The following is a 24,904-nucleotide window of genomic DNA, read 5'->3' as shown; positions in this document are numbered from 1 at the left end:
TGTATATAAGCCACCCAGTCTGTGGTATTCCATTACAGCTGCCCAAATGGACTAAGCTTCATTGGGCTGGATAAAGATTAATGAGAAAATAGATAAACAACCAACTTTCCATTACATGTGTTTCTGTAGCATGAATTAGTTCATCTGCAACTGGTAAACTGGGGAATGATACGGAATACAGAAGCCAGGTTGGTCCATACACCATTTTTCCCAGGACAGAGATAGTCTGTCTACTGAGTAAATGAACCTCAACACCCAGTACGCTACACAAGAGGCGAACGCTAGAGCTAGAATTCAGTCTTGGTCAAATCCTTCCCCAACTGTCCTTTGACTTGCCTAGACCTCCATCTTCCTGGCTTATAACAATTTTCTTCTTCATTCCTCCCAAATCCTTTCTTACCTCTTTGCATTTGAAATCCAAACGGTTTTTCTTGCTTAGCGTTGTTTGTCCTTGATCCCCACCTGGCCTGCCAGGTTCTAGCATAGGGCTTATTTTCGGGTGTTCCCCTGGTAGCCACATTCTTGTGACCTGGAACTGGGGCCAGGTATCTTGATTATATTCCTAACATAATATTAGATAAGAAATACAGGAGGAACAAGGCAGGGCACAGGTGGTGTGGAGAGTTATTGGGTGCGATTTTTAGTAAAGACAGTTGGCTATGTAAGTAAGAAGCTCAGGAAAAAAAATAAGGACTAGAGGTATGAACTGGATTCGGGAGACATTGCTTTATGGGAAGTAGTTGAACCCACGGGTGAAAAAGAAGCTATCCTATAAGAAAATAAATGCACAAGAGACAGAGACTAAGGGAACATCAATATTTAAGGGGCAGCGTAGAAAGTATGAGGTCATTTGGACATGATGGAACCCAGAAAGAATAACATTTAGGAAACATTTTGAGTTCTAAGTACTCTACCCCATAGTAAAGCAAAGCACACAACCCACTTTCTTAGATTTTAATAATCTATAAATTTAGGCCAGCATAAATCAGCCTGTAAATAAAAAATATATAGTGTATTATGAGATTTAAAACAAAAAAATTCCAGAAGGTTCTTTATGAAGGCTAATTCGCAGCCAACTCATTAAGGATTCAAACTGAGAGGCTAACTAATAGAATGTATACTTCCCTGGTCTTACCATCACCTGGCATCCTGCTAAGGAACAGACCCACAAATACCAAAAGATGAGCCCTCAGACCTTCCTTAGTACCTTGGGATTCTTTGACAACAAATGCCTCCAGGCCTACATTGCCTTCAGACATCTTAAGGACAAAGCGGGTGCAAAGCCTTTGCGCCACTGTCTTTCGTACTTGAAAATTCTGGGAGAAAAAGAGATATGCTAGAGTACTTGAAGTTCAAATAGCCCAATATTCAAAAACGAGTATCATGGCTTTTGGGAGGACGGGACAGCTAGCTTGATATTAATCCCTGAAAAAGTACTAGAAGTGATTAGTAAAGATGAATTATAAACAATCAGATCATGAAGTATCAACACGACTTCATTAACAAAGCATAGCAAGCAAATGTCAGAGTCTTTGATAGGAAACCAAAGTAATAACTCCGTGGATTGACACGGACATCATGTCCCCAGCGCTCAGAAAAGTATCCCATGTTAGGGTGATATCAACTGCCCTGGTGTGCTCAGGACTGAGGGGGTTCTCAGACACAGGGCTTTCTGTTTTAAAACCAGGAAAGTCCCAGGCAAACCAAGGCAAGTTGGTCACCCTACTATGATGCTCCTGTGGATAAAGTACTCAACCATGGCCCGGAGGATTCTCTTATTAGGGCAATTTATAGTTACTTAAATAATTAAAGCCTGTAAGTATTGAGTATTTGCTCTCATTCAGTGGGGAAGGTTGTCTCTAGTGGTATGCCATAGAGCTCTTTCCTTCACTACATGCTGCTGAACAGTATTATCTGTGACATGAATGAAGTCAGAGAACGATTTTTTTATCAAAATAATAGATGATGCATGCCACGGAGCAACTAAGCCTGTGCTCCACAACTACTGAGCCTGTGCTCTAGAGCCCACAAGCCACAACTACTGAGCCCACATGCCTAGAGCCCATGCTCCACAAGAAGAGAAGCCACCGCGATGAGAAGCCCGCGCACTACAACGAAGAGTAGCCCCCACTCACCACAACTAGAGAAAGCCCGCCCACAGCAACAAAGACCCAACACAGCCAAAAATAAATTAATTAAAAAGAAAAAATAGATGATGTAAACATGGGTGATTCTGTAAATATTCATTTATTTATATAAATGTTTATTGAGCATCTATTATGCTCTATGCTTTTCTAGATCCTTTTCTAGATCCTAGATACAGCAGAGAACAAGACAGACAAGGATCCTACCCTTGTGGTAGACAAATAAAAATGTAATAGGAGAGTGAAGTCAGCATCATGGTGATTTGACACACTCCCTTTGTCTCTCCTCTTCAACCTACGACTAGTAAAATATCTATAACTCAGTAAAGGTGTCCCTGCCCAACACACCAGGACACTAGAGAACTCCACACATCTATACATCTAAAGGTAGGTGAAATGGAGCACATAGAGCAGGCAGAACTGGGGTACAGTGGAGAAAGTACCTGCGATCCTGGTCCCTCAGCCATGGCAGCTAAGCTCGTAGCCCCAGAGAACCCGGTAGCATCAGGGTAGGTAGCACACATGGCACTGGCCTCCCAGGCACAGAAGCACTCACAGCCACAGGGAACCAGACAGCAGCAGCAAGGCCTGTGACCCTCTCTGTCCATCTGCAAGGGCACCGGAGACTCCACCTCCCTCCCCCCACTCAGCAGCAGTGCCTGAAAACCCAACAGTCATAGCAGAGACACCATGACCCCGGCTCTCTCCCTCACCTCCTCCTAACCTTCACTGTGGCACAGCCTACAACCGAGAAGACCCCAGACACGGTGGGGCCCACAATCTCAGTGTCCCAGGTGGCAACACCAGCAACACTAGCAGCAGCAAGGTACCATGGACCCCAGAGGCACAAGCAGTGACAATGAGGACACGGGGTAACACCACTGACAGAGGTGGTGGAGGGCAGAAAGTACTGACTCTCAAATATAACCAGAGACAGCTCAGGTAAGAGAATTCGAAACTTGTGCTATAATGCTGCATACTTGAAAACAAAAGAAAGGCCTCTAATTATTAACCTGTTGAATCATGATAGTCAAGTTTAAAAAAAAAAAAAAAAAAAGCTTTATCTAAAGAAGAAGGGTGTTCACTACTTCAAATGTACCAGTAGAGAAACAATTCATCAAGCACCATGAAGAACCATGGTAACACAGTATCACAGAAAGAAAAAGACAATTCTCCAGAAACCAAACTTAAAGTCAGGGAATATTGCGTTCTAACTGATAGAGAATTAAAAATAGTTGTCATGAAGGAGCTACAACAAAACTCAGAAAGGCAGTTCAATGAGCTCAGGAATAAAATGAATGAACAGGAGGAATACTTTACCAAAGAGACTGAAACTCTAAAAAAGGACCAAACAAAACTTTTGGAGCTGAAGAACTCAATAAATGAGATGAAGAATGCATTAAAAGCACTGGAAATAAAGCAGACCCTATGGAAGACAGAATTAGCGAGCTTGAAGACAGAAACCTAGAAATGATACAGAGAGAAGAGGAGAGAGAATTAAGGTCTAAAGAAGGAGGAGGAGGAGAAGGAGGCAGCAGCAAAGGTGAGGGAAGAAGTGAAGGAGGAGAAGAAGAAGAAGAAATCCTATGAGAACTATCTGACTGTATTAGGAAGGGAAGCATTAAGATAATGGGTATCCCAGAAGGAGAAGAGAGGGAGAAGGAAGCAGAGAGTTTATTTACGGGAATAATAGCTGAGAACTTCCCCAACCTGGGAAAAGAACTGGATATACAAGTTCATAAAGCTAAAAGGACACCTAACTACCTCAACACAAAAAGACCTGCTCCAAGACACATTATATTAAAACTGTCAAAAAACAACAACAAAAAAAGAATTTTAAAGGCAGCCGGGGAAAGAAAGGATGGTAACCTACAAAGAAAGCCCCATTAGACTATCAGCAGATTTCGCAGCAGAAACTCTACATGCCGGGAAAGAGTGTGATGACACTTTCAAAATATTGAAAGATTAAAAAATGTTCAGCCAAGACTATTCTATGCAGCAAAGTTATCATTAAGACACGAAGGAGGAAAAAAAAAGATATGAAGGAGAAATAAAGGCTTTCCTAGACAAGCAAAAGCTAAGAGAGTTTATCAACGCTAGACCTTTCTCACAAGAAATGTGGAAAGGAGCTCTTCTACCTGAAACAAAAAGGCAAAAGTATACAAAACTTTTAGTAAGCTGATAAACAGACAGTCAGAAAATTGCAAGTCTATATCAAAATAGATTGTTAAACACTTAATTACAGCATAAATGTTAAAGGGAAAAAAACAGTAAAAAATAACTATAGCTACTTCAATTTGGTAACAAACTCACAACATAAAAAGGGGAAATTTGAGACAAAAAAAAGGATAAAATGGCAGTACTAAGTCCTCATTTATCAACAATCGCCCAAATGTACATGGATTGAATTCACCCATCAAGAGACACAGAGCGGCTGGATGAATTAAAAAACAAGATCCAACTGGAGTCTGCCTCCAGGAGACTCATCTCAGCTCTAAAGACAAACATAGGCTCAAAGTGAAGGGATAATACTCTAAGCAAATGGCAGCCAAAAGAAAGTGGGTGTAGCCGTACTCATACCAGACAAAGTAGACTTCAAGCCAAAAAAGGTAACAAGAGATAAAGATAGACACTATATAATGATAAAGGGGAAAATTCATTAAGAAGACATAACAGTTATTAATATATATGCAGCTAACAAAGGAGTACCAAAATATATAAAGCAATTTTTTTTAAACATGTAAAATCATATGGTCTGTGTCTTTAATTGACAGGTGATAATGACAAACAAACAATAGAATGATTGATTCCAAAGCAATTATTAACAGATCTAAATGGAAAATATGAAGGCAACATAATAATAGGGGACTTTAACACCTTACTTATATCAATGGATAGATCATCCAGAAAGTCAACAAAGAAACAGCAGCCTTAAATGAAACATTAGACTAGACTGACTTGCTAGATTTATACAGAACATTCCATCCAACTGCAGCAGAATACACATTCTTCTCAAGTGTACATGGAACATGCTCAAGTATAGACCATGTGCTGGTGCACAAAACGAGTCTCAACAAATTCAAGAAGATTGAAATCATAACAATCACCTCTTCTGAACACAGTGGTATAAAACTAGAAGTCAACTACAAAAAGAAATCTGGAAAAATGATAGATATGTGGAGACTGAACAACATACTACTGAACAACTATGGGGCCACCAAAGAAATTAAAGGAGAAATCAAAAAATACCTGAAGACAAATGAAAATGACAATATGACATACCAAATTCTATGGGATGCAGCAGAAGCCATATTAAGAGGGAGGTTTACAGCAATACAGGCCTACCTCAAGAAACAAGAAAAATCTCAAATAATCTAAACTTACACCTAAAGGAACTAGAAGAAGAAGAACAAACAAAGCCCAAATTCAGGAGAAGGAAGGAAATAATAAAGATCAGAGCAGAAATAAATGAAATAGAGATTAAAAAGACAACAGAAAAGATCAATGAAACTAAGAGCTGGTTCTTGACAAACCTTTAGCTAGACTAAGAAAAAAAGAGAGAAGGGTTTGATAAATAAAATCAGAACCTAAAGAGGAGAAATAACAATGGATACCACAGAAATACAAAAGGTTATAAGAGAATATTATGAACAGCTATACACAACAAATTGGATAAAAGGAATGGGCAAATTCTTAGAATCATACAATTTTCCAAGACTAAAACATGAAGAAATAGAAAATCTGAATAGACCAATCATTAGCAATGAGACTGAAACAGTAATCAAAACTCTCCCAAAAAACAAAAGTCAAGGACCAGATGGTTTCACAGGTGAATTCTACCAAACATTCAAAGATTAATGCCTATCTTTCTCAAACTCTTCCAATAAACTGAAAAGGAGGGAACAATTCCTAACTTATTCTACAAGGCCAACATTACCCTGATACCAAAACCAGTTAAAAAAAGAAAATTACAGAGGCTGCCCTGGTGGCGCAGTGGTTGGGAGTCCGCCTGCCGGTGCAGGGGACACAGGTTCATGCCCCGGTCCGGGAAGATCCCACATGCCGCAGAGCAGCTGGGCCCATGAGCCATGGCCGCTGAGCCTGCGCATCCAGAGCCTGTGCTCCGCAACAGGAGAGGCCACAGCAGTGAGAGGCCTGCGTACCGCAAAAAAAAAAAAAAAGAAAGAAAATTACAGAACAAGATAAAAAAAGAAAATTACAGGTCAACATCTCTGATGAATATAGATGCAAACATCCTCAATAAAATATTAGCAAACTGAATACAACAACACATTAAAAGGATCCTACACCATGATCAAGTGGCATTTATTCCAGAGATGCAAGAATGGTTCAACATCTGCACATTAATCAGTGTGATATACCACAGTAGCAAAATGAAAGATAAAAATCATATGATCATCTCAATATATGCAGAAAAAGCTTATGATGAGATTCAACACCCAATTATGATAGAAAAAAAAAAACTTCTCAATAAAATGAGTATAGAAGGAACATAACTCAACCCAATAAGGCCACATATGACAAACCCACAGTGAATATTATACTCAATGGTGAAAAACTGAAAACTATCCCTCTAAGACCAGGAACAAGACAAGGATGTCTACTCTCACCACTCATATCAACATAGTGCTGGAAGTCCTAGCCAGAGCAATTAGGCAAGAAAAAGAAATAAAAAGCATCCAAATTGGAAAGGAAGAAGTAAAAATGTCACTATTTGCAGGTAGCATGATTCTATATATGGAAAAACCTAAAGACACCACCAAAAAACTATTAGAAGAAATAATAAACAAATACAGTAAATTTCCAGGTACAAAATAAATATACAAAAATTTGTTGTTGTTTCTGTATACTAAGAATGAACTAGCAGAAAGAGAAATTAAGAAAACAATACCATTTACAATTGCAACAAAAAGAATAAAATACCTAGGAATAAATTTAACCAAAGAGGTGAAAGACCTATACACTGAAAACTATAAAATACTGCTGGAAGAAATCAAAGAAGGCACAAAGAAATGGAAAGATATTCTGTGTTCATGGATTGGAAGAACTGACATTGTTAAAATATCCATATTACATAAAGCAATCTACAATTTCAGTGCAATCCCTATCAAAATTCCAATCACATTTTTCAGAGAGACAGAATAAAAAATCATTTATATGATTTACAAAAAAATTTAATACGGAACCAAAGAACCTGAATAATCAAAGCAATCCTGAGAAAAGAAAGAACAAAGCTGGAGGTATCACACTTGCTGATTTCAAACTACATAACAAAGCTATAGTAATCACAACAGCATGGTACTGGCAGAAAAACAGACACACAGATCAATGGAACAGAATTGAGAGCTCAGAAATAAATCCACACATATGCGGACAGTTTTAAGACAAAGGAGCTAAGAACATACAATGGATAAAGGACAGTCTCTTCATTAAATGGTGTTGGGAAAACTGGACAGCCACATGCAAAAGAATGAAACTAGACCACTATCTCACACCATATACAAAAATCAACTGAAAATGGATTACAGACTTGAATATAAGACCTAAAACCATAAAACTCCTACAATAAAACATAGGCAGTATGCTCTTTGACACTGGTCTTAGCAATATCTTTCTGGATATGTCTCTTCAGGCAAGGAAACAAAAGCAAAAATAAACAAATGAGACTTCATCAAAGTAAAAAGCTTCTGCACAGCAAAGGAAACTACCATCAAAATGAAAGACCATCTACCGAGTGGGAGAAGATATCTGCAAATCATATATCCAATAAGGGGTTAATATCCAAAACATATAAAGAATACAACTCAACCACAAAAAAGCAAACCCAATTAAAAAATGGGCAGAGGGGGCTTCCCTGGTGGCGCAGTGGTTGAGAGTCCGCCTGCCAGGATGCAGGGGACACGGGTTCATGCCTCGGCCTGGGAAGATCCCACATGCCGCGGAGTGGCTGGGCCTGTGAGCCATGGCCGCTGAGCCTGCGCGTCCGGAGCCTGTACTCTGCAACAGGAGAGGCCACAGCAGTGAGAGGCCTGCGTACCGGGAAAAAAAAAAAAAGGGCAGAGGAGCTGAATATTTTTCCAAAGGAGACATACAGATGGCCAAGAGGCACATGAAAAGATGCTCAGCATTACTAATTATTAGGGAAATGCAAATCAAAACCACAATGAGATATCATCTCATACCTGTCAGAATGGCAATTATCCAAAAGGCAAGAGATAAGTGTTGGTGAGAATGTGGAAAAAAGGGAAACCTGATATACTGTTGGTAGGAATGTAAGTCAGTACAGCCACTATGGGAGACAGTACGGAGATTCTTCAAAAAATTAAGAATAGAACTGCCATATGATCCGGCTATTCCACTTCTGGGTATTGATCCAAAGAATACAAAAACACTAACTTGAAAAGATATGTGCACCCCTATGATCGTGGATAAAGGCAATGTGGCATATATAAACACATACACACACACACATATATATACATATTTATAATGGAATACTACTCAGCCATAAAAAAGATGAAATTTTGCCATTTGTGATAACACGGATGGGACTTGAGGGTACTATGCTAAGTGAAATAAGTCAGATGGAGAAAGATAAATACCCTATGATTTCACTCACATGTGGAATACAAAAAACAAACAAAATATCCCAAATAAATGAACAAGTCAAACCAAACAAAAACAAACACATAGATACAGAGAACAGAGCAGTGGGTACCAGAGTGGGTGGGGGGAGGGCAAAATGCGTAAAGGGGGTCAACTGCATAGTGATGGATGGAAACTAAACTTTTGGTGGTGAGCATGTTGTAGTGTATACAGAAGGTGAAATATATTACTGTACATGTGAAAGTTATATAATGTTATAAACCAATAAAAAATAAATATTTTATATATATGGTCACGAAGTTAGAAAAACATCTAGGAAAAAATTAATCTGCTTAAGAGATTGGAGACCTATTGGCAGGAAAGGTAGGTGATCAAGGAAGGGTTCTTCCTGGAGGTGACACCTGAACAGTTTCAAAGACCGTGAAATAGCAATGAGGCTTGCCCCAGATTTTAACATATTCTGCCTCAAAATGAACAAATTCTAAAAGCTTTACTTACTCGTTTTAAGCTTTCGACATCACATAGGATATAACCAAGATTGTATGCTATCCCAGCAATCTAAAATAACTGTATAACTGTATAATTGTATATAACAATCCAAGAGACTCCTGACGAAAGAAGATAATTGTGAGTCATGGTTGTGGGTGTAGAGAACAGTCTGTGTCCGACCTCCCTGACCTGGTGAGGGGAGGTGACAGCATAGGCTGTGGTTCGTCCTGAAACCCAGAGCTGAGAAGGGAAGTGACCCACGGTGCAACTAAGTGCAATCATGTCTAAGCCCCAGGTGGGGAATGAGAGGCTAACGAGAAAGGGTGTTTAAATTGCTGAAAAGAGCAGGTTGGAAATCAGGGAACACCTGGAATATCGAGTTCCTGAAAGAAGTCAAAAGCAACAAAAAACCAGGACTTAAACAGAGAAGAGACAAGGAAAGATCCCCTTAAGCAACACTTTGCAGAGTTCTTTGACCTTTAATACTGCCAAGTCTGACGTGAGGAGAGGGCTCTTAAATGCTTTGAGTTATTTCCAACAATCAAAGAATCCAACCTACCAAAGAAGAATTTCAAAAGCCCTGCGTACTGGGACTTCCCTGGTGGTGCAGTGGTGAAGAATCCGCCTGCCATTGCAGGGGACACAGGTTCAAGCCCTGGTCGGGGAAGATGCCACATGCCTCGGAGCAACTAAGCCTGTGCACCACAACTACTGAGCCCGCGTGCCACAACTACTGAAGCCTGGGCGCCTAGAGCCCGTGCTCCGCAACAAGAGAAGCCACTGCAATGAGAAGCCCGTGAACCACAATGAAGAGTAGCCCCTGCTCGCCGCAACTAGAGAAAGCCCGGGCACAGCAATGGAGACCAAAAAATAAGAATGAATAAATAAATTTTTATATATATATATTAAAAAAGCCCTACGTGCTGAAAGGTACTCTTTTACAAAGTTGCTTGGATGACAAGTTCCTAGTAACCACATAGAGGAGGATTTATCCCCTTCTTAATCTCCTTCGTCCAATCCTTGTCCTTCAGACTTTCCAAGAAAAGGAGTTTCAAATCTGATTGGTCAGACTGCAGCCCACTAATTAGCCCACTATTATCAGATGTTTGTTATCTACTGCTGCAAAACAAACCACCTCAAAACATGGTGGCCTAAATGCCACTCAGGATTCTCTGGCTCGGAAGGACAGGATGGTCCATTATGGCTTCACTCACCTGTCTGGCAGGTCCTGCTGGCTGTCAGCTGGGCCTCTCTCTCCTCGACGTGGCCTATCGTCCACAAGGAGGTTCACCTGACTCCTTCACATGACCATTTCTGGGTTCCAAGAGGGAAGGAGAAGAAACCACAAAGTCTCCCGAGGCCTTGGCTCCAGAGCGCGCACAACGCCCTTCTGCCACATTGCATTGGTCAAAGCGAGCTGGGTCAGCCCAGATGGAAGAGCTGGAGAAATAAACTCCACTTCTGGATGCAGTGAGTGGCAAACTCATGCTGTACAGGGAGGGACCCTTTTTTTTTTTTTTGCGGTACGCGGGCCTCTCACTGTTGTGGCCTCTCCCGTTGCGGAGCACAGGCTCCGGACGCGCAGGCTCAGCAGCCATGGCTCACGGGCCCAGCCGCTCTGCGGCATGTGGGATCTTCCCGGACCGCAGCACAAACGCGTGTCCCTTGCCTTGGCAAGCGGACTCTCAACCACTGCGCCACCAGGGAAGCCCCTCACTTATCTAAATGCGGTCTTCTTTTCTACTTCTGTCAAAGCGGCTGAGACGCTCTGATACCAGGTTCCTTCCTCTCTCGCGTTCCCCTCGCCACTCTCCTGTAGGAAACCCCTCCCACAATGCAGCCATTGGGAGAATTGAGGCTTTCTCCTCCTCCCACGGGAGCACCTGTGCAATCAGGAGATCCCACCCATTTAGACGGCCTGGAGAGCTGAGATTTAAGGGGTGAATGAGAGGCACATGCTCTTGCACTGCTTATGGAAGCCAGCTTTGGGGTGGCAAACATACATCCAATGAATAAAAAGATGATCTCTGGATATTCTTCGTTTTTGTTCTCTTGAGCATAGTTTCCTTAGGAACCTCAGGGAGGAGGGACTTATCCAATTATGAGTGAAGGCAGAAGTCTAGTTTTCCCGGTGTCCTTGGCTACAATGTCATCTCATGGAAACAAGGCCTCACCCTTACTCTCTACAAATAAAGAATGAGGCCTGCTTTGTGAAGACTTCCCTGAGCATCTCCCCTCCCCACTAAAGCCTACACCATGCCTGCTCCCTGCCTGCAACCTCTGGACCTTGTGCACATCTTATACTCCAGTGTACTGGTTTCTTTTACATGTGTATCCCTCCAGTAGACTGTGAGGCCCCCGAGTGGGGGGTTCATGTACATCTTTGTAATGCTACCTACACCGTGACTGGCACAGGTAGGAGCTCTATAAGTGTCTGTGAAATAGAATTGAATTGAATTGATTATAGTAGTGGATACAAATTCCAGATCTTCACAACTACAAACCTAACAGATATGCTAGTGCAGCACCGAACATCTCCACAGGTGAAGGGAATTTGGGCAGCATCTTTGGTGCTATATAAACTACCCAAGGGAAGAGGACTTCCTGGGATGTTCCACAGAGACTACAACCCCTCTCACTTTTCTTTCTACTAGAACAAGTTTCTCAGAGAGAGAGAGAGAGAATATGAATGAATGAATGAATGAGGTGTTTGTGTATGAGAAAAGGGATAAACTTTGTGATTAATAAACCCTTAAAATAAGTCAGAATTCTATGCCCATTACTGATTTGTCTTAAAATGTTCCTTTCTGATATCTGGGTTTATAGGGGAGATGTTATTTAACTGTGCAAAGGGTATTCCCTGATGAATTCAGATTTTAAAAGTTCATACACTTAGAACTGAGAGAGACGCATGCAGCCATTGAGAATTGCCAGGAATAGAATGGACTCATGAATATCAGGGCCGAAAAATCAAGTCTGCAATGACTAAGGCAGGAGAAAAATGACAAGGAAAAGAAAAGCTAAGTCCTTAGAACACACTTCAAATGAGAATGAGAAAGGAAAATTTCTCAATTCCTATGTTACTTCCAGCTTTTCCATCAGTAAAAGTGATCATCAAATTGGAAAGAGTAGAACAAACTTCATTTAAAGGGACTTGAAGGCCAAATGAGTAAAGAAGTGAGAACCACTGTAAATAGACATGTGTCTCTAGGCCATAAATAACTGAATGCAGTATAGGGGCAATGGCAGAGAAGGATGAGAATGAGGACAAACATTTACTAGGCATCTCCTTCATTCTAGGATCTCGCCACTCTAAATGTGGTCCGTGGACCGGTAGCATCAATACCACCTGGAAGCTTTTTAGAAACAGAATTTTGGGCCCCATCTCAGACCTGCTGTATCAGAATCTGCATTTTAACATGACTCTCAGGTGATTTTGCATGTACATTAGATTTTAAAATACTGGTCTACAAACCGTGTTGGGAGATTTATATATACCATCATTTAAATTTTATAAAAACCTTTGAGGCAGATTTTAATTCGTCTCATTATAGATGAAGAAACTCAAACTCAAATAAGATAAGTAATTTGCTTAGTGTCAGAGTCAGTAAATAATGAGACTAGGATTCAAACCCTTGTGGAGTCTGGCATTTCCCAAGTTCATGCTACAACCAGGACTCTGGAACATAATGCTTTCTACCATAAATAATGTGTAGATATAAACATATAACACTCCCACCCCCAGTTATAGTTACTCCTGGGAAACATGAAGAAAAGGAAAAATGCCCCTGAACACGCACTTAGGATTTTCAAGAAGGAAACGAAGATGAATTCCTAAAATCCTACAGAATGAAGATTTCAGTATCCGTTAAGAAAGGGTGAGAAGAATCACAAAATTCTAAGTTCAGTTCATTCAAAGCTTACTGATCACGTGCCTGCCAGGCACAAATCCAGGTACTTACTTGGGCTACATTAGGGAACGAAACAGGTGAGGATTCCTGCCCTCTCACTGAGCTCACATTCTTGGGGGTGCGGGGAATAAACAATAGACATAACGAATAAGAAATTAAACAGTAAAGAGTTAAAAGGGATGAGTCTATGGCGGGTGGGGGCAGAGGGGACTGAAGCACAGGAAACAGGGCAGTGGTGCAGTTCACAATATGAAATAGGATAGAAAGGGTGGGCGTCATCGAAAGGATGAGATTAAGGGAAAGTGAGAGAGTTAAACCAAGGAAACACCTGGGAGAAGAACATTACAGGCAGAGAGACAGCTCAAGTAATGACCCTCAGGTGGAGGCGCGTTCCAGAGACAGCAAGGTGGTCATTATGGATGGAGCAGGGGGCTGGCAAGGGGACGCAGGAGGAGAAAAGGCCAGATCGGTAATAGGGGACAGATCACGTAGGACTCATGGGCCATCATGAGGACTTTATTGCATTCTGTGTAAAATGCGGAGCCACTGACAGGTTTTTAGCAGAGGAATGACACACTCTGACTTCAGTTTTTTAAAGTTAACTCGAATAACTGGAAATCTGTGCCTTTTGACCCCCTTATATATGTCAACTACACCTCAAGAAAAAATTTTTTAAAATTAGAGTTAACTCTAAAACAAAATAAATGTAATTAATTAATTTAAAAAATAAAGTTAACTCTAGCTGCTGGGTTGAAACCAGTCTGTAGGGGGTATAAATAGAAGCAGGGGGATATAAGTTTTAAATAGTAGAGTCGCATCTTATTAAGCAGGGTTAGCTTTGAAAGTTAAAAGCTTCAGATCTTTACGCTGTTTCATCACGAGAGCACAGACACACTGGGCGACCTGTGTTTAGGAATCATGCTGTATGAAAATTCTAAAGAACTGTTTTGTGAGAGATTCAGTTGTTTCATTACGACCCCAAAGGACCCGTTAAAAGAAGCTACAGGAAGCGAGAGTTCAGTTCAATATATGGCAGGACTTCCGTGCAGTAAAACTTCCCTGTCACTAAGCATCTGGTACAAGGGTGGACTTATCTCTGTGACAGAGGCTGCTTTTTAAAGGGAATTCAGACACAGGTTATATAAGATGTCCTTTCGGATTCCTTCCAACCTTGCAAGTGCATCGTCCTAATCCACACCTAACTAAGTTCATTTCCAGAGTTCTAACGAGGGCAGGGCCACAGGAGATTTGTCACAGAACACTGTGCAATAGTTTCAGGTCATTATTTGAAAGCCACCTCCTTCTTAGAAAATGTACCTTCACTTCTAGTCCCATGATAACAAGCTTCTCCCAGTACAACCGTTCAAGATAAACAAAGGGAGACAGGGACCCAAGATCAAGGACAGAGAGCCCACAATCCCAGAGGCCCCTTTGTGTGAGAAGACAGCATTTCTCTGCCTCTCCCCTTTGTACTTTTCTTCTCACTCTACCTCTGGGTTTTCTTGACGAGTATCATAATATCCTCATGGCTCAGATGGAAGAATTCAGGCTTAGTGATATATTAGATGCGTTCAAAGTTGAATTAATGGGTAGTTGATTAATGGGTCCTGGCCACATGAAGTCCCCAGTGACGGGGCCTATGGTTCCTGGATCTGATCAGATCTTTCACAATGGCAGAAGTATATACCTAATACATTTCAACCTTTGCTTGCTGCCAGGGACAAAACAGTGTTCTTCCTAGGCATGCAAGCGCAAATAGGAGCCCTAACGAATAGATTCAAACTGTCCTCTGAACAAGTGCAAACATATTCTTTGCTTTCCTCTGTAAGATGATAGTCACTCATCCAAGAGAGGGGCTTTGGGAACCAATGTGAAAGCTGTTTGTTGGTTTCAGAGTCCATGATTCTCAGCGGATATCCACTTCTTGAGTTCTGTTGCTATCCTATTCAGGTAGTAGTTCTTATTATTCTATATTAGTTGACCAAATGATCTACTGAACCCTATATACAAGAGTGAATAAAAGCCAGAACAGTATTAAGCTAGCAATAACTACTAAAATCCAAATATTCCAACAGTAAGTGGGAAAAATAACTCCAAGCCCTCATTTCTCCATAGCTCATTCACTGACCCTCATGCCTTCACCCAGCATTGTGGGCAGGGGTGGGTGGGGAGAGGTTACTAAGGAGGGTGATTCAACTCAACCAAAAAGTCTGAGAATTCGGTAGCATCTTTGCTCCTTTCTCCGGAGATGCTACCCCATTTGTGTCTGAGCTTCTGCATCAGCTTCCGTTTACACTGTCAGCTTCTCTCTCCTTTTTTTTTACTTTTGCCAAATCAAGTACAGAACCATCCAGTTAAGCTCTCTCCAGGTTCCTAACCCACAGAAAACTGTGAGACAACAAATTTTTATTTGTTTGTTTTGAGCTGCTAAATTTGGGGTAATGTGTTATATAGCAAAATGTAACTGATGCATTAGGGTTTCAGATGGCCCCATTTGGTCAGGGTGAAAGGAATCACTTAAGAGAATAATAAAGCATTAGGTTAACAACGAAGGCTGAAGCCACGTTTCAGGGTATCGAATGCCAGGCAAAGGGGGTCTAGACTTTTTCTGAAAAGGCAGTGAGGATTCTATGAGTATTTTTGAATAAGGGAGTTATCCAAATAGTGTGCTGGAAAGATTAGTTTAGCAGACCTGCATGGGATAGATTAGAAAAAGAAAACATGAAGGTAGGAAAGATGGATGGTTCACAAAAATATTCCATCCCAGTCCCATGTCTCGCCTAATCACATCAAACTCATCCTGCCCTATGTATGTTTTTCATACACTGAGTTAACTTGTGATGGATGGCAGGACTCATGGACAATTCATTTTTGAATCCTCTGAACCATTAAGCAGTGCCTTGCACATAGTAAGTACTTGCTAACATGTGACTCACGAATAAAGGCTTCCTAAATTCGCTCCTCTTCCCTGCAGACAGAATAATACTCTTTCCTTAATATTTTGTTCATATAGCTAACAGACCACTTCTTAAATCTTACCATTCTATTACTGATTAGACTTTATTCCTTTGTCTCCCCCCGACAGTGTAAACCCCTTCAAGGCAGTCGGGACCAGCTATATAATTTTCCAGGCCAAAGCGAAATGAAAATGCAGGGCCCCTTGTTTCCAAAGTATTAGAAATTTCAAGACAGTGAAGGGGGGTAAGGAGGTACTTCTGAGTTGAGGGCCCTGTGTGCACAGCTCACAACCCAAGAAACTGGCCTTGGTGGCAGTAATTCTGTCTTATGCATTGTTTTAGCCATGACTCCCACAATGGGAATCTTTGATAAATGTTGATTAAATATATCAAGTAAACAATGAAGGTCAGAGGGACTTCCCTGGTGGTCCAGTGGGTAAGACTCCGTGCTCCCAATGCAGGGGACCTGGGTTTGATCCCTGGTTGGGGAACTAGATCCCTCACGCATGCCTCAACTAAGAAGTCTGCATGCCGCAACTAAAAGATCCTGCATGCCGCAAAGAAGATCCCGCATGATGAAACTAAGACCCGGCTCAGCATGCATGCATAAATAAATAAATTAATAATAAATAAATATATATATATATTTTTTAAGTGCTTTTTTTTTAAAAATAAGGGCTTTTAAGTCCCCACTGCCTTTTTTTTTAAAAAAAAATAAATGAAGGTCAGGAGGGTTATATGGAAAGGGGAGGTTTACTTAGAAGTTTAACACGAATGGAGTCCGCCTTAGGGTTAAGATGGCCTGTTTAAGACACACCAGGAGTGCCACTGGCTGTCACCTGCCCCCGTCCTGCCTGGGCTGCTACCTGGAGCATCTACACTGCACTTTGCTCATGCTGTACATATCCTCCTATGGTCTAGAAGTCTGGTTGGTCCTATGTGAAGTCCCACTCTAGGGGACTCTGGCTTTGGTTTGGTTATTTATTAGATTGTCCTTATGTAACGACAGTGGCAGCGATTCAATATGTAAGAAGCAAACAGCTGAAGGGATTTCTAGGCAGAAACAACATATTCACTAATAACATAAGACAGTAAGGGTTGGTACTCATAAAATAAAGAAAACAAGGCTGAGTGATTTAAAACATGCTGCAGAAAAATCCTAGTTAAATTTTGGAAAAATAAGAAGGGCAGAAAAGTACATATTGATCACCCTTTCTGAGGAATGGCACAGACCTCAGAGATGAGCTGTAACCACGAAGAACAGTCTTATCTATTAGACAGACAATTTATTGAATCCCTTCTTACCACAGGTGAGTATCCTACCACACAACACAAATATTTATCTTTGTATCTGAACAATACCTCCCTGAGATACTGAGGAAAAGAAGCTGCTTGAAAAATATTAGTCCTTCCCCCATCTTCCCCCTCATTTTAGGCAAGTCAGTCACAGCTCCACACCTGCCGGCAAAGCTTAGCTATTGTAATGGTGACCCCCAGTGGCAACTGTTTGCAAGTGAAAAACTGGCACCATTTCTCTGCCAAGGATGTCAATTTTATTAAAACATTTTCTTTAAGAAGGATATTGGCAATTTTGTGGAACTGTAATAAAAACTAATTGTATGTTGGTTCCAAAAAATCAATATCCTCTCCTCTACTTTACTGTCACTAGTTAAACACATGAGTTTTCCTTTCAGAAGAGACTCTGTAAAGTAAGAAGCACAGTGTCTGGAAAGCCTGCTCAGCAATGGTAAAATGGCACTTTAGAGAGAGGTCAAAAGGAGGCCTGAATCAAACCTGGGTTCACCTGGAAGGAGTTCAGAAAGAGTCTCCCCCAGTGTGCCACGGCGGCACGCGAAGAATTATTTTGAGCTGAAGACAATCGAGGCCCAAAAGAATTCAGGAAGAGCTTTTTACCTCCCCTCAGCTGCCTAACAAATGCAGATAGAGCGCTCAGAGAGAGGTATTACCAGAGAGCACTTTTTATCTGAATGGCCTATCTCTATGGCAGGGCAAACATCTAATTACCGACATCCACTCTTCTTACCTTCCTGTGAATTACCCTCTTCCTCTTTGAAGCCCCAGGTCCCTATGCCATTCCCTAGCTCAGGATGGCATATAAGCCTCAACTGCCTGGCTTACTCTTGGGTCTCATATCTTTGAGGCTCCCAAAGATGTCCGTAGTTAAATTTGTTTTTCCCCCATTAATCTGTCTTATGTCAACTAAACTATTAAACCAGCCAAAGAACCTAGAAGGGTAGAGGAAACATTTTTCCTCCCCTATGACCTGTACCCCTGCAGTGGCCAGTGGCTTCGGAGAGTCGGCCTTAGTGAGAATTTAATCAGCAGCTCTTTATGTAAGTCTAACTGAAATTTGGAAAGATAATTAACAGTTGAATTGAAACATGAAAAGATACATATATATACATGTGTGTGTCAAATGGTCAACAAAACAAGTCGAAAAGGTTGGGCTTGCCCTCTAGAAACCTGCGTTCAACACACTAAAAGAAATCAGACCAAAGGAAGCAAAAATGCAGTAACAGAGGTATGAAAAATAAGTAACTCAAAATAATGAACTGTAGAGTTCCATCCCCTATTCAATTTTCACAGTTTAGTCCTTTAATTCTTTTTTTTTTTTTAATGAACTTATTTATTTTTGGTTGCGTTCGGTCTTCATTGCTGCATGCGGGCTTTCTCTAGTTGCGGGCTTCTTATTGCAGTGGCTTCTCTTGTTGTGGAGCATGAGCTCTAGGCACACAGGCTTCATTCAGTACTTGCAGCACATGGGCTCAGTAGTTGTGGCACATGGGCTCAGAACGCTTAAAAACTTTAATATGATGTAAAACTATTGAAACTGACCAAACAGGCATGTGTTTGGTAAGCAAGGCCAAATTGTGGTTCTCAATCTTTGCTGCATATCAGAATCTCCGGGAAAGCCTTCGAGAGTCCTGAAATCCAGGCTATAAGGCATACTAATTATATCATAATTGCTAGGGCTAGGGCACAGGCATCAGTTTTCTTTTTCATCAGTATTTTTTTTTAAGTTGAGAATTAGAGTTTTTTAAATTTATTTATTTTATTTTGGGCTGGGTTGGGTCTTTGTTGCTACACACAGGCTTTTCTCTGGTTGCGGCGAGCGGGGGCTACTCTTTGTTGTGGTGTGCGGGCTTCTCATTGTGGTGGCTTCTCTTGTGGCAGAGCACAGGCTCTAGGCATGTGGGCTTCAGTAGTTGTGGCACGCAGTCTCAGTAGTTGTAGCTCGCAGGCTCTAGAACACAGGCTCAGTAGTTGTGGCGCACAGGCTTAGTTGCTCCGTGGCATGTGGGATCTTCCCAGAACAGGACTCGAACCCATGTCCCCTGCACTGGCAGGCGGATTCTTAACCACTGTGCCACCAGGGAATTCCTTTCATCAGTATTTTTTAAAGCTCCCTGATCCCAAGCAATTCCCTCATGCAGCAAAGGTTGACTGGCTGCCAGTGGAATGGCTGCCAGTGGAATTGATGGGTTTTCAGCCTCAGTTTCACCGTGGATTAGGCATATCATTTACCTAACAGGCAGTTTACAGATCTTGAAAATACTTACAAGAGTTTTCCGCTAACAGTCTATTATATTATCACCTGGTGAGTCTATTTTTTTTTAACTTTTTATTTTATATTGGAGTATAGCCAATTAACAATGTTGGCGTGTCTCTTTAAAAATCCCAATGTCCAGGTTGCACTCCAGACTGATTTCATTAGAATTTCCAGGGATGGGACTCTACCAGGGCATCGACGTTTTTTAAAGTTCCCCAGGTACAGTCAAATACAGACAAATGAAGTCAAGGTTGAGAAACACTGCACATTCAAATACTGAGAAAGAGCAATAGAAAGCCCTAAATTGGCAAATTAAATCATTTTAAAGTATAGCATTTGTCTATTATTGACTGTTCTGTGAGGCTACAAAGAGATATCCCAAGAACTTGGAAATGCAGAAATAGACTGCCTTCCGAAGATAAACACAGAAAGGTGCTACAGAGAGGTTTAGTCAACCCTGGGGGGAAAAAAACAGATTAAAAAGGTTAAGTAAGCAGCCTTCTCCAATGCACTAGCCCAGTGTTTCCAACCCTGGCTACACATTAGAATCACCTGGGGAGTTTTTGAAACTTGCCAATGCCTGAGCCCCAATCCCAGGGCTTTTGATTTAATTGATTAAGTTGATATATTGAAAAGCTCCCCAGGTGATTCTAATGTGCAGCCAGCACTGAGAATCACTGCCCCAGGCAAACCAGGAATATGTCAGTGTGCCAAAACTGCAATGCAGACTATAGTACCAGTGCGGAGAGACGCAAGAGAAAGTGGCTATTTACAGGACATCACAATGAAGCATAAATAAAGGTGATGGATAGGTATGAAATATCAACCATGTGTACACAGCTCTGTCAAAGCGAGTGTTGCCCAATATCCTGACCCCAGTAGTAAAGCGACTCCTCAAGTAGGAAGATTCGTTCCTCTATTTTAGTTGAGAGACTTTCCATGACATCATCTTTGGCTTTATTTCCTACTCAGCAAAGGAACCTTGGGATCATTCACTGAACTGACCACAGGTGCGGATGCAGACATTGCATATTTCAGGGCTCTGACAGTTATTTCTCATGGGATCTTAATCGACTGGCATCCTGGTGCCTGTCTCCAATTTTCTGTACGTTGACCCAAAAAATATTCCTGAGCAAGGTCATGGCTAGCCCTAGTCAACCTTCCCTCCTAAACATTTGGCCACTTCCACCTACAAATTTCAACGTGCAAGCTTTTAAATAATGAATCATGTACTATTCATTATTTTTGAAACAATAAATATTGAAGATCCTTATTAAACTCTTATTTTTATTCACACACACACACAAATGAATAACTGTTGCCAGGATTTAAGCTGCAGGCAACTGATAATCCCTGTCCTTGATTTTTCTCCATTATCCTTTCCATGTTTTTGTGAACTTTTACAAATTCAAAACTTCTTGTTTTGTCGAGGAAGTTTGTTGCCCTTCTACTGGTACTCTGATTCTGCAACCAAGGTTGGGGGAGATTTTACATACTTAGTAAACTTTTCAGTTTTCAAAATTAAAATTTCCCACCTGCAGATCTGGTAACGGTAGCTATGCACAGCTTTGCTCTCAAAAGCACACACTGGCTGTTTCGAGGGCGCTTACCGGAGCGCTGAATCTTACACCCAATGTTGTCCAGCTGCTAGTTGAAACAGTGGATATAAATGCAGAATATTTCTTCATATTCCATAAAGTAATACCTATAACATTGATCACTGTCTCTATTTTAATGTTTCAACCACTTCCTTTTGAAATGTAGGTACAGGACCTTTTTTCTCTCTTGTAGAACAGAAACTTCCTTTTAACAGTCATTGAAAACAGTGTCCCTGTTTCTACTGTCTTGTCTTCATTGCATGGAAGCTCAGAACCAACTCTCGGAATAACTTTAAATGTCTCAGTGGGTTGAAGAGTTAATGGGATATAAGGAAGTGAAGCGATTAAATGTAAATAACACCATCATGAAGTCTGGCTATGAAAGGAAGGAAAGAATACAGTGACTGAAAGGGAACGAATTGTCAAGAAAGAGTTTGAGCATACGAGAGCAGAGAAATATTAGAAAATGTAATGCCTAAGAAGTCAGGAGTTACTGGCATCTAGAGTATGGGTGAAAAGCATAGTTTTAGCCACAAGAAGGTGTACCTTCCACTCAGGCCAAAAGTTTTCATCCAACTAGGTGTGGTTGCAGAAGCTGAAGAAGTTGGTTTCTATTGTCTCTTGTGAGATGCACAGCAGTAGGCAGAATTGTATGCAAAGTGAGTGAAGAGATGGTGGAGCAGTAAGTTTGAGCAGAGTGGAGATGTACACAGATGCTGAAATGAATGGGAAAGAGTGAATGTGGACAGCCTAAGGACGGAAATCATGAATCTGTAGCAGCACCAAGCTAAGGGAATGAAAGTACCTCTTCGGGTACACGGAGGCCCAGATTTAAAGTTCCAAAGACATACAGAGAAGATTGTTGGGCTTTTGCTTAATTAGTTTGTTTTACCTTGGTGAATACAATGGAGCAATGGTGCAAGATGATCAAGAACACCGGCAAGAGAGTGGAGGAAGTGATGGTTTATGGAGAAGGAGCTCAGTCACAAGAGGACTAGAAGGGGTTGTGGAACCAAAGGTCTCAATGAGAGCAAAGAAAAGGGGAGGTGGGAAAATGAAAGCAGAGAACTGGAAGAACTATATAGGGTGTAGTGAAAAGCTGAGATATGCAAATTTTTAAGATTTCAGAGGAGAAACAATTGTTAAGTGGGGACAGGTTATTTTCATGAGAGCAGGTTAGCTGAATGGGATGGAAATGAAGTTCAGTGAAGTACAGGAGGTCAAGATAGAAAGAGATCTACTTGTGTAGCTCTTCCTTGTTCATACAATGATGACAAGGTAGAAAATAATGTGTGAGCCAGGTGTGAAACTGTCAAGGGATGACGCCATGGACAATGAGTCCAAGGACAGCAACAAGAAAAGCATCAGGTGAGGCAGTTAGATGACATGAGCTCCAGAGGAAAAGGCACAGAAGAATGCAAAAGCCCAGCAATGAAGATCAGAATTTCCACTTAGGAAGCCAATCTCAACACCCAACGCTGAGTGAGTAGGTAGTCTGAGAAGATGCATCCACCAGGGAGAGTTGCAGGAAAAGCAGTAGCTCTGGAGGGCAAGACAGATGTGTCAAGCAAGTACCATCAGTTGCCTATTATGGGGAGTAGAGATCCCAGTACTTCTGCCCACTGCATCTTGATATTGGAGTTGTCAAGGCAAACAGTCCAGTCCAGCACTGGATGCAACAATGTCTTATTCACATAGAGAAGAGACAGCAGGGTCAGCTTCAGTAGTGGGTGTCAGTCTCCCATGGCCAGCACATCCCTCCTGATTTGCAAGCACCCTTCTTGTGCCCAAGAAGGAAGATACAGTAGTGGGGATGGCCAGGGACCACACGATGCAGACGCTTAAAACCAACAAAGGAGCACACCTGAGTCGGAAAGAGAGGAAGATACGCCCCCACAAGGTGATAAGCCCATCACAAACTGTGAGGATGCTTTATCTCCTGGTAAGGAAAGTGCCACCCCACACAAGGCCCATTCTTATGTGGCCGAGTTGGGGCCAAAAGACCCCACGTGGGAGAATGCCTTTCCTAACAAGAAGAAACGTTCTTCCTCCTGAAGGAGATTGAGGACGCCATGAAATGGTGTTCGGAGGGCCAAGTGGGAAGGTTTAGACTGAATGGGAGTGATAAGAGCCAAGGGAGAAGACAGCAGTGTGGAAATTAGAACAGAGGAAAGGATGGAGCAGAGCAAAAGGGAGTATTTGGGAGCACTGTCAAGATCCCCCAACAGTCATTCCCAGCACTCTTCTGATGAAAAAGTGATTCCAATACCTATGGGGAGAGTCAGCTGTGGCCTTGGTTATGTTTCTGAGGCAGCTGACTTTGCCAGACTTTTTATTTTTATTCCCATTATTAAGCCTTACTTTTAATATGCCTTTAATGGTAAACCTTTTCAAGTTCTTTTTGGAAGTACGGTATAAATTTTTCTTTAAAAAAAGAATAAACACGAGCAAAATAAAACTTTCGATAGCTTAAAACTGGGATTGTTTTATAACATGATTATTAATAATAACAAGAATAATAGCTGGCATTTAATGAGCCAGGCATTGGACTAAAGGCTTTACAACTATTGCCTTATTTACTTCTGACAGTGATAGATCATATTTTTATTTCTAGCTTTCAGAAAAGAGAACTAGGACATAAAGAAGTTATGTAACTTATGGTAAGCAGCGCCCAGGGCAAAACCTACTTAAGGGCACTGTGAGAACTTTACAAGGACAAAAAAGAACAGAATGGTAAATAAGTTCAAAGTGGAGTGGGTCATTTTGAGAACACTGGACAAGGCTGCTGAAATAACAGCAAATTAGGTAAGTAGTTAAGAATTGGTACCTACCCTCAGAATACTTTAAAGAGTAATAATCATGGCAACTATTAAACTAACCATGAAAAGTTAGGTTTATGTGAATGTGTCTCCTTCCATAGAGCTCAAAGTCCTTGAAAAGCAATCTTTTCTCTGAAGCCCACACCATAGTGCTACGTATCCTATGGATGTCTGTTTTGAGACTGGTGGTGTCTGCTTGCTTAACAGTTAGAAATGCAAAGCACAGAGAATTTATATTATTGCATCTATTTTGAGGCAGCAAAAATGAGGTCTTCTTACCCAATAGGATATCTTGATAAAACTGTTGTCTCAATGGACAAGGGCACAGATAGCCGCCATACTGCTGATTTAGAGGGTCTTCCCCTAACATCCTCCAAAGCTGTGTTTCTTTGTTTTCTTAACAAATACTTCCTAGCTTACTCCCCAGCTTTTTCAAAGAACAGTAAAAACTGAGAGTAGAACTTTTTTTCTTATAAACTAGATGATATAAAATAGAAACAATAGTTCCAGCAACGTGGTCTTCTCCCTACAGTTAATGGGTATGTTCTCTATAGACTCTGACTTGGGAATTTCTAAAGAATCATAAAAAGAATGGCCTTCAAAGACAAAAATAGCTGGGGCTTGAACCTCCATTGTGCAACCTTCTAAATCTTAGGGAAAATTTTCCTCAACTTTCTTGAGTCTTGGTTTCTCCATCTATGAAACGTGAGGCAAAAAGTACTTCCAAAGTTCTTGAAAGATACAGAGGGTCTGGAACAGAGGAGGCATCCATAAATGCGAGAGTCTCT

At 41.2% G+C, this 24,904-nt stretch overlaps 1 pseudogene across 1 annotated transcript in view; it reads left to right on the top strand.

The window, feature by feature from the left end:
• Window positions 1-13,457: 13,457 nt before the first annotated feature.
• The window catches only part of LOC309978090 (large ribosomal subunit protein eL31-like), a 30,207-nt pseudogene continuing 18,760 nt past the window's right edge, over window positions 13,458-24,904 (top strand). The window contains exon 1 of the transcript in view: window positions 13,458-13,640. The product of the transcript in view is annotated as a large ribosomal subunit protein eL31-like (transcript). The remainder of the gene's footprint in view (window positions 13,641-24,904) is intronic.

This window comes from Leucopleurus acutus, assembly GCF_964270905.1.
Source record: "Leucopleurus acutus genome assembly, chromosome: X".
In the NCBI taxonomy this organism is placed as follows: Eukaryota; Metazoa; Chordata; class Mammalia; order Artiodactyla; family Delphinidae; genus Leucopleurus; species Leucopleurus acutus.
The sequence above is the reverse complement of the archived record's forward strand: the minus strand, read 5'-3'. Positions and strand labels throughout refer to the sequence as shown.